The sequence below is a fragment of the Narcine bancroftii genome, chromosome 9, assembly GCF_036971445.1.
Source record: "Narcine bancroftii isolate sNarBan1 chromosome 9, sNarBan1.hap1, whole genome shotgun sequence".
NCBI lineage: Eukaryota > Metazoa > Chordata > Chondrichthyes > Torpediniformes > Narcinidae > Narcine > Narcine bancroftii.
In genome coordinates this window covers 95,484,869-95,499,912 of record NC_091477.1, presented here as the reverse complement: position 1 = coordinate 95,499,912, position 15,044 = coordinate 95,484,869, and the positions used below count along the sequence as shown (strand labels likewise).

General features: G+C 41.3%; 1 protein-coding gene and 1 long non-coding RNA gene across 12 annotated transcripts in view; one reads left to right on the top strand and one right to left on the bottom strand.

Annotated features, from left to right (window-relative positions):
- The window catches only part of LOC138742470 (inactive N-acetylated-alpha-linked acidic dipeptidase-like protein 2), a 658,708-nt gene extending 656,711 nt beyond the window's left edge, over window positions 1-1,997 (bottom strand). For 6 of the 11 annotated variants that reach the window (XM_069896945.1, XM_069896944.1, XM_069896943.1 and 3 more), the window contains exon 1: window positions 1,897-1,997. The gene's annotated coding sequence lies outside the window, so the exon portion shown is untranslated. The remainder of the gene's footprint in view (window positions 1-1,896) is intronic. The other 5 variants (XM_069896934.1, XM_069896932.1, XM_069896937.1 and 2 more) reach the window with 2 other exon arrangements.
- The window catches only part of LOC138742484 (uncharacterized), a 60,649-nt gene continuing 46,823 nt past the window's right edge, over window positions 1,219-15,044 (top strand). Inside the window, exons 1-2 of the long non-coding RNA XR_011344205.1 lie at window positions 1,219-1,283; window positions 11,031-11,092. This is a non-coding gene — a long non-coding RNA (uncharacterized lncRNA). The remainder of the gene's footprint in view (window positions 1,284-11,030; window positions 11,093-15,044) is intronic.

Sequence of the window (15,044 nt, the reverse complement as noted above, 5' to 3'; positions counted from 1 at the left end):
CTGCATCCACTTTGCAACTAATTTCACTGAACAGCTCTTTTGTCTGCATTTATACAGATTGTGTTGACCTACAGAGTGGTATGGCTTTTTACCAGGTCTAGATTTTGCTCTTTTAACAGTCTGTCTTTTATCAGCGAGTCAGTCAGTCCACCAAATTCACACATTTTGCTTCTGTTTCTCAATTCAGTCACACACTGATCAATACTTTCTTCCATTTTCTGTGCACGTGAAAAAAATTTGTCCCACTCAAATGTCATTATGCAGTATTCCTCAAATGGTACCAATATTTTTTTCCAGTTTCATTTGGTCTCCTTCAGCAGCAAATGTGAAATTTTTATACACCTCCAAGGCTTCATCACCCACAACACGCAAGAAAACCGACGCTTTCACTTTATCACTTTTTTCGTCAGTTCCAACTGCCACGAAATGCAATCCAAAATGCTGTTTAAATCTGTTCCAATTTTCAGCCACATTACCAGTCATCTGAAGTTTCACTGGTGGATGTAATCCTTCCATTTTTCACTTTGTTAGCTTCTCTTCACTGATCAGTTGCTGACTTTAGATTTTCCTTTTAAAGTATTTCCTTCCAATTTCCTTCATCCCACTTCTGACACCATGTTTCATCTTAGACAACACATGGATGAAAGAAAAGGTTCTTTACTTTAAAGTTGATATGAACAGCACGAGGCGTGCCACGAAGCTGCAAGCTTCCATTACAGATCTTACATACCGTCTTTGGCTCTGTGTCGGCCCTTGCTGGCAGCCAAGTCTAACCAAATGGGAGCTATAATCCTCAAGGCGTTGCAACCATGATCACTATCGTTACAACAGTCACTTCTGTAATTAATTTTGACAATAATCTGGAACATTATTAACTCATCACTCAAATCCAGATGCCTGCACTCAAGGACAGATTCCACCAATACACATTTACTATGAATCAGCAGAGGTGACTCTTGGTGCAGATCAAGGTTTCTTTTGTATCTTTTTTAAACCTCCTTTTGGAGGTGTGAAAATTCAAGCACTTCAAAATTACTTTTGACCCTGACTGCCAACAAAACTGCATCCTTTGCAATGGCAGACACGAACAGAACTAATTCTTCCAGTTTCCCTGCGAAACACCATTTAAACTAATGCTGGGACCGACACTCACGAGCACGTGGATGTTGCCAAATAGCAGCTTCATCAAATTTTGACCGGTTTAAAGTCAGGCAGTTCATTTCACTCCTGGAGGTGGTGACAGAGGTTGGGCATCAGTGAAAACGCCTGTGGCAAAATGAAAGGTGGGCACACAATGTGGAGACTTACAGAGACCAAGTTGTGGGGAGATGCAATGTCACCATCAAGATATTATTTCAGTGGGCAGAAAGTTAACTATTTCAGTTGGAACAACCCCCCCCCCCCCCCCCCAACACACACACACAACCATTAACACACTCTTTTTCAGCCGCCTCGCTCACTCCTTCCCATCACAACCCTCCTCCTGACGGCGATCCCAGACTGAACTGTGGCCACTCAGCGGGAGCGGGACCCGGACCCGGACCGGGACCGGGACCGGGACCGGGATTGGGACTGGGACTGGGACCGGGCCTAACGCAGGCGGCCCGCGGCCTGCCTTACTCCCACTCGCCTGTGCTCACAGCGCCAGGGGGCCGCTCCCGGAGCCCGGAAAAGTCGGCCAATAACATTGGGAGGGAAGCGGCGGCCCGCGCCGAGAGCCGGGGTGGGGGGGGGAGGGGCGCCGTGTCCCCGGCAACGGGCGCCCCCCCATGAGAGGCGAGGAATGGGCAGCAGGGGCAAAAGGAGCCCGCGGGACCTGCAGTTGCTCAGCCCGTCCAACAGCCGGCTCGGGTCAGCGCAGGCTCCATCTCCCCGCCCGCCCAAGCAATGACCAACCTTCCGTCCCCGTCGGCTGCTCCTGAGTTGATGCCATTTCTTCTATTTTCCGTGTCCCCTCCGCTCAGTCCGACCCACCCCCTCCAACTCGCTTCATTCCCTCCAGCAGGTTCCCAAACCCTCCTCCTCCACTTAAGAGCAAAGCAGGAGTGGCAGAGCACACATGGGAACAAACTTCGGCTCCAACTTAAAGCCACCACCCCAAGTCCATTCAGAAACTTCCATTCAACGTCGCTCCAAATCACGACCGCGCTCAGGGACGTGTCCCCCCGTCACACTTTCTGTGGGGTTTTTAGGGGGGGGGAAAGTTTGCTGTATTTAGTGAAGAACTGCTGAAAATATGAACCAGAAGTGCCCGTGCTCCAAGAGCCCCCTCCCTTTCTCCATGGGCGCTGATGGATCCACTGTGCAACGAATCCTTGAGTGTCTTGTTCATTCTCAGTTTTCTTCTTGGCCCTTGCATGCATTTCTCTCTCTCTCTCTGTTTAATCACGTTCTACAAAAGGAATGAAGAAATACAAGTGGCAATTTGCTGTCACAATGACCTAAATGAAAGGCTTCTGCTGGAATTAGGATGATTTTGACAAGCAAATTCAGTTCTGATTGCTTTGATGTCCTGCGAGATGGCAAAACTGACATGTCTGGGAAGTTGCCAGTGGTTTTCAAATGCTGTCACTAAATTCTGTTCAAGTCCTGTTATGGTAAATGTGAATCTGTTGGGAGAAGAGATTTTAAAAAATAATAATAATCTGGTATTATTTTGAAAGCTGCGATAATGCCTGTCCCGCATCGGACTTGTCAGCCACAATCGAGCCTGCAGCTGACGTGGACTTTTACCCCCTCCATAAATCTTCGTCCGCGAAGCCAAGCCAAAGAATAATTAGGAGGGCATGAAACAAATCCCATGGTTTGGAAAAATATTGAATAATCATCCTTGAAGTTCTTAGGGAGTCTTATCCTTTGATGAGTCAAGGAACCGCCCTTTCCTCTCCCCCCACCCCCCACACCTATGACACCTTGAACATCTTTTTCTCCTGCAAATATTCTGCTCACCATTAGGGGAAAAAAAAGCTTCATATTGTCACATGGAAACCAAAAGTTTCCCTGTGAACTTGAACAAATGGTTGTCGACAAGATGACCCTCAATCAATTGGAAGTTCTTGAATTCATAAATGTTACAGTGGTGTCTAGTAAAATGTACATATCAGAAAAACATCTCTTTTTTTTCCATTTGAGAAATAGATTAAATTATTTTCTGTAGTAGTTCACATAATCAGTCACCGACTTCACTGGAAGTTAAACCTCAAAGTGATTCAGATCTTTCAGACATTTAGTGGCCAGAGAAACTCAGTTGGTAAGACAGCATCCATAGGTATAAATGGTCAATCAAGATTTCTGGACTGGATACTTTTGCAAGGGAAAAGTAAAAAGGGGGTGATATTATGCAAATAAAGGGGAAAAGAAGCTGGAGAGACTACTGGAAAGGAGGGGAGGGAAATTAGAGGAAAAAAAGGAATATTAGGAATAATTAGAGTCAGTGGAATCAAATGGAGATGGAGGGGGTACCTAAAATTATTAAAATTGATGCTCATGCTGTTAGGTATAAGATGTGAACTATATTTTCTGCTTTCATTGTTGGTGTGATATCCAGACCGATTTTGCCAATGTATTTCATAGAGAGGAATGCATGTTTTTTGTTATCTTATAAAATATGGATACCACTGACAAGGCCAGCATTTATTACCCATACTTCTGAAGATGGATCACCAGAGTGCAGGCTCTTCAGCCCACAATGATGTGCTTACCCATATAAATAGACTCCACCATCAATCTAACCTTTCCCTCCCTCACAATCCATAATCCCTATATCCCTAACATCTATATGCCTATATAAGAGTCTTTAAATTGTCCCTATTGTAACAGCCTCAACTGCCATCTCCAGGAGTGTATTCCAGGTATCCACCACTCCCTGTGTAAAAAAATAAATTACCCATGACATCTCCCCTAAACTTTCTTCCACTCAACCTTAAATAAGTGGCCTCTGGTATTGGCCATTGCTACCTTGGGGAAAAGGTGGTGGCTGTCCACTCTATTCTACCCCTCAATCTCTTACACCTCTATTTAGTCACCTCTCATCCTCCATCACTCTGAAGAGAAAACCCTTAGCTTGATCAACCTCTAATCGAGGAAGCATCCTGGTAACTCTCCCCTGTACCCTCACTAAAGCTTCCCTATCCTTCCTATAACGAGATGATCAGAACTGAACAGAACATTCTTTTTATTCAGTGTGATCTTACCAGAGATTTATAGAGCTGCAACATTACCTCATAGGTTTTGAACACAATCCCCTGACTAGTGAAGTTCAACACACCATATGCCTTCTTAACCACCCTATCAATTTGTGTGGCAACTTTGTGGTATATATAGACTTGGTTCCCAAGATTCCTCTCTTCCTCCAAGCTGCTAAGAATCTTGCCATTAACCTTGTACTCCACCTTCGGATTCGATCTTTCAAATTGTATCACTTCACATGTTTCCAGATTGACAAGAAGACTTACTGTCATTAAGGAGCTGATGATGTGCTCCCTCCTTAAAATGCTGCAGTAATTTGGTTAGATGAAGAGTCTCACAGTGGTACAGGACAGTAAGTTGTGAAAAATAAATATTGATATATTTCCAAGAAAGGGTAAGTTAGGTTTTCAATGTATCCGGAAAATAGAGTTGAGGCAGGAAACTGAAGTAGGACTGTAATAAGGACTGTTTTAAATAGTCAACAAAAGATAGACAACTTGGGACATGAAAGTTCCCATAGCTACACCTTTGATTTGGATAAAAGTTAGCCGAGTTGTGTAATTGATAAATATTTTGGGAGAATTTGGTAAGATTTAGAGTAGGTTACCTACATACACACATTTTAAAGCGGATCTTATTTGAAAGACTGAAGAAATACGGAAGATCTCTGGAGAAAGTAAGCATATTTCACAAGTAGGTGCTAATTGAACTGATGTCATAAAATGAATGGCCATTGTTTGGAACTGGAGCCAGGATTGCTACAAGTACCTTTCTGCAGGGTGCTTACAGGAAGGTCAATCCTGGGGTTTGTTTATCTAATACAACAGCTTGAACAGAAGAAAGAACTCCTGTTGTTTGCTGAAGAAGGTGGGGGTTTTGCAAGTGAGTGAGTCATATGGGCTTGCTGGAAGTTTCAGTTGGAGAGAGAGAGAGAGAGAGAGAGAGAGAAGGAGAGAAGAGAAGCTCTCTCAGTCAGCTAGTGTGAATGACATTAAAGCAGCTGAACAGTGCAAACCAGGAAGAGCTGGTTGGAAACAAAGTTCCAAAGCAGTGGATGGCTGGAAGTGCTATCTGTCTGATGTTTCTCTTGGAATAAGAGGAATGGAACTCTGTGGTAGCTTGAAGAAAGAAGTTACCATCTGGAAAACCCTGATGGGGCAAGTTTCATCAGTGAGACATTGAGGTGACTAATGGTAGTACCTCAGTTGTGAAAATCCTGGAATAACAAATTTCTCTCTGCAAACCCTACAAAAACCTTCCTGAATGGTAAACATTTACCTTTCGAGCACCAAAGTCTGGTGAACTTTATACATGTTAAATTCTGTGCATAGTATAAGAATTGCCTGCATCCAGAGAAGTTGGATGGAGAAGTGGGATTGAACTGTGAGCCAAAGAACTTTTCTTAAATTTACACACCCATTACATACACGTGCGCTTAGAATTAGAAGGGGGTTAATTTGGTTAGTTAAGTATAGAGTTAAGTTAAAGTTTGATTCTATTTTCATGTTTAAAGTTGATTAAAAATAATTTTTGTTTTAAAAACCACTTGTCTTTGTGAATGTCTATTGCTGTTGGGTTTTTGCTTTGGGCTCGTAACAGTTGACAGAAAGTTGTTGAAAATGATAACAAGTTCAGCCAGATGAATGAGTTTGTTTGAAATAGTTTGTGATATTTGAGAACTTAGTTGTGAAATTTGTGGAAGCTGACCATAAATTCAGGGGCATCTCAAGGCTACGTGCTGAGTCCCTTGCTCTGTTATATCTGTACCCTTGAATACATGGCTAAGTTTGGATTTCACACAATCACTAAATTTGGTGGAAACACCACCTTTGTTGGCCAATGATGAGTAAGAAGATAGAAATGCGATCAAGAATCTGGTCGTGTCGCCAGGAAGTGTTTAGCGGTTTTGTAGAAGACCGACTCCCAGCTAAATACCTCACAATAGAATATGGAAATGCAGAGTTGCATTCCCATTGGAGAAAATCACATACAATCTATGGAGGAAACATGACACATTCATTAGAGTATGGCAACCTTATTTGCAGTACATTGTTTCTCAGATAAATTTATTCTCCCCTTTTAAATAGGGATAAAGTTAAATAGGACTTGGCGCAGATGATGCACCTGCCATTTTCTTTTCCGGTCCTTAGTTTTCTTTTTCTTTTGAGTTTCTTTCTTTTCTTTTTAGTGTTTTCTTTGAATGGCATTACCATTGTGAATTCTTTTCATTACAGGTCTTGATAGGGGTTGTGTGCCCCATGATGAGTGGGATCGAGATCATTTTTTGGAATGGATTTGCTGTGGTAGGTGGGGAGGGGAGGAACAAATACAGTCTTTGGGTATGCATATCTACAGGAATGGCTTTTTTATTGGATTTTGTAAGTCTGTGAAAACTAAAATAAAATATTTTAAAAAAGGATCTGGTTGTGTGATGCCAAAACAACAATATGTTTTTCAACATCAACAAGACAAAGGATCTTATTGTGGACATTAAGAAAGGAATGCTGAGAGACAATACTTGATGGGACAGTGGTGGAGAGGGTTAATAGCTTCAAGTTCCTGGGCATCCACATGTCAGAGAACCTCTCATGGGGCCAGCATGGCAGGCAACAGTGATGAAGGCACATCAACATCTCTGCTATGTAAGGAGTCTGATGATTTCAGCATGACCTAGTATTGTCGAAAAAGTACTGACTGGTGTATCACATCTTGGTTTGGAAATTCAAATGTGCAGGAATACAGAAGGCTGCAAAATCTAGCCGTCCATCACATCCTATTCACTGAAGACATCCACAAGAAGGCAGCCAACAACATGAAGGATTCCCATCAACTTGGTCATGCTTTCCTTTCACTACTACCTTCAAGCAGAAGGTACGCAAGCCTCAAGTCCAGCCTCTCCAGGTTGAAGAACACATTTTTTTCCCCCAATAGCAATCAAGCTCTTGAACCTTCCTGTTCTACTCTAACACTACTCCAGATGATCAAAGTTTGCACCATTGTAATATAACTGTGAATATTTATCTATCCTTTTATACTTAGCTTTTTTCCTCTCATGTGGTTATTTAACTAATACTTATTTTTAATGTATATTTTACATAGCCATGTAACTGCAGCAAGTCAGGAGAATTTCAGGGCATTACTACATTGAACTTGCATTCTCTCTGTATCTACATGGGTTTCCTCCCACCATTCAAAACATATGGGGGTTGTAGGTTAATTGGGTGTATTTGGGCTGCATGGGCTCATGGGCCTAAATGGCCTGTAACTGTGCTGTATGTCTAATTTTTTTAAAAAATTATGAGTGGTGATTTACAAGTGCTATCTGGAATGGCCTGATGAATTATGCTAAACTACTGCAAGTTATTCTAGGAAGAACTTGAACACTAATGCCAACCTTGCCAGTACTGCCCTCATCCAGAAACCAGTGACTGACCAATACAAACATGTTACTTCAGCTAAACCTGCTGCCAAAACACAATGCATGAAGTTTTACTTATCATCCTGCCACCGTGACTGGAAAAATTGAAGCAGTTCCAGTCATTTCCATTTAACCCTGAGACTTGAAGTAAATAACTAACTATATAAATAAATATCTTCTTGATCATAGATTCCCCTAATAATATTCTCAGAATAATTTATCCCTCCTGATTAGATTCTTCAAACTTAATTTGTGTTACCATGCTTCCATAGTAACAAATTGTTTTCTCCTGAATACATTTGAAGTGCTTGGCATCATTACTTTAACAAAAAGAATAGTTTAATTGCATTCACCTGATATTGTTTTATCTTTTGTCATGTTCACCTCATTTACTTGTTTTCATGCGTTTCCCACTTCTTAAATCAACATACCATTAGTTCTCAGGAAATTGCATTGCACCCACAACCCTTTTGCTGCAATCTGGGTAATAACTTTGCCCTGATGAAAATATTTGTTTGTTCTCTGCTTTCTTTTATAATTTACTTCTGGGAACCTAACTTTTTTTTTCTTCTGTCTCTATTGCAGCCGGTGAAAACTGAACAATAAATCAGCTTCACCTCAAATTCCAATTTAGTTATTTTTTTAAGGATGTCAATTTAAGTTTCTCTTAAATTTTAGTTCAGTTATGTAAATTGAATAACAAATGAATTTCCATTCAAACCCCATTTCTACAATTCAGTGTTCCACAGCAGAAAGCCAACAAAGTCCCTTTGGCTAACAATTTCAAATAATATTAATTCATTTCAATAATGATAGGGGAAAAAAGCTCTCGTGGACATGTTGGTCCCCAAAACAGGAGTAAGAAAACTGAGTTTGTGTGGCACTCTCCCTGGATGTTGCATGCAATATCTGAAGAATTGAAACCATTTGTGATGAAAGACAGCAAGGTCAAACATGGAGCAAAATGTTTTCTGATTTCCCTTAAAGGAGGGAAACCTGGATATTTCTGGTAAAGTTTTGGAAATTATGATACATCCACAAGAGCAGGGTTGGATTTCAGTGCTAAGAATAAGGTTCGCAGCTCAATTTTCCAGTTACTTTATTGTGCCCTATATGTTAATGATTTTAAAAAGGTTATACATTTTGTTATACATTCCTGGTGTGAAAGGCTTTGCATTGGGAAGGCAAAAGACAAAAAAAGCCTTAATTCATTGGGCCAGGTTTGTGCAGGTACTCTATAATGTGTTAATGAGACAACAGCTTTGTTAAACTTTACTGTACAGCTTCAGACATGTGCTGGATGATTTATCAAGTCTATAAAATGATCAAGGTTCAGTATATTCTAATTCATTTTTTTTTATTTTGGAGCATTAACCACAAAAGATGGTTGCTAATACCATCCAGCATTTCAATTTAACAGCGTTTTCAAGGCAATTAAAAACATTTTTAAAAAGTCCACATAGTCAGTATATATTTCCATAAATATTTTAAAAAATCTTGGTCCTCACTTCATAGTTTCTATTCCTCCAATAAGAAACATCGTATTGTCTGAGTCGATTTTCATGATGAGAAGAGGGATCCAGAAGTTACCTCTATAATGTGGTTAAAAGTACTGGAGGTCATTCTAACACTACTTGTAAAGTCAAAAGAACATTTTTAATTGCAAAGTTTGTGGAACCCTGTTGCCCTGTTTCCGTGTTTTGCAAGTTCTGATAACTCTCAGCTTATGTGATCTCTATTGCCAGCTCTAAAAGGAAATTCTACACTATAAGTAACACTCATCACACTATAGAGAACTGCAACACAAAAATTGGATGCTGCAGCAAAAGAAAGAGTGTTTCTTGTGGGTCATAGGAACTTGGATTGAGGGAGTGGTGAAGAAAAGAGCCTGCATAAGACATCTTTGTATAATTGGACTACCATGGAAATCTATTGATGGACACTCTTGACAGGAGGTTATCAATGAAATTTCTGGAATGGAAGCTCAAAGAGACTAGAGATTAGGGTCTGTGGTGCAGACTTATCAGACATATTCTGAGGACACAAAGATGGTCTTTGAAAAGAGATATAGATACAGACACTTGACTACACTCAACCTTTGCAACCTTTACATCTCCCTCTGCCTCATTTTCTCTCATCCTTCAGTTTCCCCATTAATACCTTTTTCCCTAATTTCCTTTTTTCATCCTTCTGCCTCTCATCCCCCTCCTCCTTCCTATTTAGCAATTTCCATCTCAATTCCTGCACTCCTCCCCAACCCTAACACCCTGTCTGAGTCCCAAACTCCCTTAATTCTTCAACTGCTGTCTGTGCAAACTAAGGATGAGACTGCTCATTAATCAGTGATGTTTCACTCTCTTCGGGACTGTTCCCTAATTTCATATCGCTCCCCACTCATTCCTGGTCCCAGCACTCCCAGCTGCACCTTACAGAGCACATTCTTAAAAGAAAACAAGAATCTTCAATTAGAAGATTCCTTTAGAATTAATTGTGAAGAAAATGCATTTAATTTTGGGTTCTGGGTTTCTATTCAGACAAGTACTTGAAGCACTTTTTGAAATTTAAGGCTTAAGAATGTTATTGGACATTTAAATATGAAAATATGAAAATTGCAATTCTGCTCTCAAATGCAATTTAAATTGGAGCAGACAAAAGATCTCTGACCATTCATGATCTCTATTTCCCTCGAATGGCTTCAGACTGACTACCCAATTTAAATAAGACAGGTTGAAAATACCTTTTTTAATTTAATTGGAACTGTCTATGGCCCATCAGCCTTATAAGGATTGCAAAGAAGGAATTAAAATTAATTTTTATTCTTTGATGTAGTGTGCATGTTGAACACAATTAAATTCATGGCTACATATGGAATCAGTAGGAAAAAAATCTAATTCCATTTAGTGTCTTATTTCTCGCACATGAATGCTGTCATAATATTTTGTAGTGTACTTTTTAATCACTGCATAACTTCAGGGCTGAAAATAGCAACAAGGAGATGGTACTGAGTGTGAAAAATTGTGTTGAAAGAAAGAGTACATATGAAATGTAGCAATGATACGTTTGTGGCACATAACTGTCAGATGCAATAAAAACAGAAAATGCTGGAAACATTCAGTAAGGTAGGCAGCATCAGAAAATAAAAACAAAGACCCTTCAATAGAACCGGGGAAGAGAGGAAACAAATTTATTTGAAGTGTATGACCTGGGTTGCCATGAGTATAAATTGCAGAGATCATCATGTCAGAAGTAAGATAGAGAGGATTTTTTTTGAGAAAAGTCAAATTTAGGTAGGATTCTTCAGAGTCCTCTCAGTGAATAGGACATATGTAAATTCAAAAAGGCCATATGATTAAAGTTGGAGATATGATAAAAGTATATAAAATTATAAGGTATTATAGCATATTCATTTTTTCCCCCATTGCAGGTTTAACAAAAATAAGAGGGAATATGTTGTGAGAGGAAGGAGTTTTAAAGAGTTTCCAAGAGGTAAGTTTTTTTTTCATAGACAGTGTCTGGAATGCAAATCCAGAAGAGGTAGTGTGATCAGGTACAATTAGTGCATTTAGGAGATATTTGGACAAGACATTTAAATAGGTAAGGCTTACGAAGATACAGACTTAATGTAGACAAATAGGACCAGTATAGGTGGCCAAAAAGATTGGCATGGAAATGCTGGTTTGAAAGGCCATTTCTATGCTGTACGACTGACGCTATCTGGGATGATGCAGCTTCTTGAATTTTTCTTGGAGTTCAAGTACATCTATAAAAGACTTCACCACACTATTTCTGATTGCACTCACCCACTTACCATCTGCTATTGTTCTCACTCAGTGTCTTGAACAAATGCTGTAAGTTTCCTCAAGCATCTTCCAAAAATCTCAAAGGGAAATTCAAAGCCAATTGGGCAATTCTCAAACACTATTAACAAGGGCACTCATTTAATGAAAATGTATATGTTGCCTTTATCTCCAACCAACATTTAAAGTGCCTATACCTGTCTCAGTCAGAAAAATAGTTGGCCCAGACAATTCAGGAATCATAATTACTGCAATGTGTATCAGGACCAGGTCCCTCTCAGATTCAAGCTCGTTGATGGTGATTACTAATTCTAGATCTCTTCCTGAACCACAACCCTCTTCAATTTCTGCGCTGAAGATGGCAAGGGAGCTCAAAGCAGAATCAGAGTAAGGAAGGGAATAAGCAAAAGCTAGTGGACACAGCCCTTCCACCATCAGAATCCTCAGCAATAAATTAATTTAAGGACACTTACTTTTGCACTTTATTGATTTTTTTAATCCTCTGTATTGCACAGTTTATATTTCTTTATTTGTTTACATGTGTACCTTGTGTATAATTATTTTTGCACTACCAATAAGTGGTAATTCTGCCTTGCCCACAGAAAAAATAAACTCAAGGTTGCATGTGAAGTCATATGTTCTCTGATAATAAATCTGACATCTGAAGCATCTAAAATTATAATTTGCCAAAGAGTGACATGTATTTAAAGACTACAGGAGGTATAAAGTTATATTTGGTGATTCTTTATTTCTTTTTTTGGGAGGGGGGCATGAGCTTTCATTGATTTGCTTTTATTCTCTCAAATATAGAACTACATTTATCTCATTCCATCCCACAGAAGCAGAAAGAATTATACTTTGAAAATTCTATAATTTGTTTGCTCGGGGAAGAAGAGAATGTAGAGATTGGAACTCCCTCAATATTTACAAGACTTTTAAAGGGCTCTTTTGATGGCAATTGTATCATAAACCAAACAGATGGGCAGAGAAGCCTGATGTCACTATTGCCATTTATGAAAGTAAGTCATTTTATTCACATAGCTGGCAACTGCAGGAAAAGTCAGTGGATTACTTCACACTGTTGAGAGTGCTCCAAGGATGCAAAGGTTTTGCCTGTATCAGCAAGAAATTATTCCAATACCAAATTACTCAATTTGTCTAAATCTTAGAAGAAATGTCTATTTTACAAGAGCTCCAATTTTTTTTTTAATGGCCTGATGCAGAAAAGTGCCTTACAAAATACCACAAGTGGAAGACAAAGGCCACACAGGACCAATCAGAAGAATAAAAGTTACAATAACAAACAGAAGGAATCTTTTTGCTGCCAAGAAGACAAAGTTTGTGTATGTGGTGATATGTAATTACACCACTAGGTCACCAGGGGTCATCCCAGTGACCTTGTATATCTTCTTTCTTTGGCTTGGCTTCGCGGACGAAGATTTATGGAGGGGGTAAAAAGTCCACGTCAGCTGCAGGCTCGTTTGTGGCTGACAAGTCCGATGCGGGACAGGCAGACACGGTTGCAGCGGTTGCAGGGGAAAATTGGTGGGTTGGGGTTGGGTGTTGGGTTTTTCCTCCTTTGCCTTTTGTCAGTGAGGTGGGCTCTGCGGTCTTCTTCAAAGGAGGTTGCTGCCCGCCAAACTGTGAGGCGCCAAGATGCACGGTTTGAGGCGTTATCAGCCCACTGGCGGTGGTCAATGGGGCAGGCACCAAGAGATTTCTTTAGGCAGTCCTTGTACCTTTTCTTTGGTGCACCTCTGTCACGGTGGCCAGTGGAGAGCTCGCCATATAACACGATCTTGGGAAGGCGATGGTCCTCCATTCTGGAGACGTGACCCATCCAGCGCAGCTGGATCTTCAGCAGCGTGGACTCGATGCTGTCGACCTCTGCCATCTCGAGTACTTCGATGTTAGGGGTGTAAGTATATAAAGCAGTCCAGAGCTACAGTCTAGCCTTCCAGGTTTGTCTTGCAGAGAGACAAGACCTCTTAGTGAACATATTAGTTTATTAAAGCTGTCTTATATTCACACTGCTGTTGTGGTTATTGCCAGTACAATTTAATAAACTAATATGATAGCTACGAGGATGGAACCTGCTTCTGCTCCAACGCACATTCCCGACCACCTGGAGACTCTTCCTGAGGAATGGAATCCGGGGACGACTAACACGCACGTGCTTCCGAGGACAGAGACAGTGAGGAACCACTGTACTGGAATCGTGGTGGAATGCAGGGAAGACCACAGAAGTACGATAGGGCAGGTAAGAAATGGCCAAGAGCCCTGCCTGGCCGTGGGTTCACCGGTACAGGCACCGCCGACCCTAAACCCCAGTCTATCAGAAAGAGGCCACTACAAGTGTGGGTGGAAGGATCTCCACAAGTCGTGCTCCCAATCACTCCAGAGCCAGGGAAAGCAGACTTTCTCCCAGCAGCAGCTCCCAGTACCCCAGGGTCCACCCTTGCTACACCTAAGGAACCAGAGACTTAGCCATGTGCTGTGACCAGACAGGCTGGAGCTCGATCCCGGAGCCAGCACGCACTTCGGCCACTGGCAGATATGCTTTCTTTTATTACGTGGAGGGTGCTGAGGCATCGGATAAAGAGCTATTAATGCTGCTGTTAGCCGAGCTGGGAGACCACCCTTACTCCCTTATACAGGATGCCAGGTCCTACCAAGAGGCAATGAGCATTTTGCAGAAGCATTACAGTAAGGGGTATAGTGAATTCCACTTCCGGTACAGACTCATGACCAGGTCACAACAAGTATGGGAGTCTGCCAGAGACTTTATACTCTCTCTGAAAGACCTGGCGAGAGGCTGCAACTTTAAAGCAGTATCAGCTCAGGAGTATGTGGAGGACCTTATTAGGGACAGAATTGTTGCAGGCATACGGTCCACTGAGACAAGACATCGATTGCTGGACAAAGGAATGGTGGGAGAGATGAGGCAGAGACTATTGCAGAAGCTTTAGAAAGCACCAGGAAAGAATTGGAGGAGTATTCACAGGACCCTGGGGCTGGGACAAACGTCACACTGCTGGACTCTCTAGCCCCACGAAAAGAAAAGTCTGCTGCCTCACAGGAATTCACAGCAGCAGCACCTTGAGGGTCCCAAGTGCTTTCTCTGTGGACAAAGAAAGCACCCCAGAGCCCTCTGCCCTGCCAGAGAAAATGTCTGTTCCAACTGTGGAAAACGTGGCCATTATGAAAAAGTCTGCAGAAGCCCCAAGGCCACAGCCAAGGCCCATTCTCATGCTAATGAAAGGTGGGAAAGCTCTTCTTTCTCCAAAAAACAAACAGAAGAAGAAGAATGCCAGGTGCAGCTGGCAATCTTGGACAAATGGTACAAAGCAGAGGACACAGTCTTCAGGAGATGAATATGACGCCAAGTACTATCGGATGTAAAGGACAGACCAGACTTGCTTCCCTATGCATGAATCAGGCGAGTCCACACAATTTATCTGATGCCACTGTGTGCATCAAAATTAATGATGTGAAGGTTGTGATAGTACAGATTCTATCACCAATGTGTACATGTACATATGTACAGATGATAGTGTAGGATGACTGTGATTGGCTGAGAGTGTAGCCACATCTACTGGCAGGTCTTAAAGGATTGCTCCAAGCCAGACCAGGTCATTCTG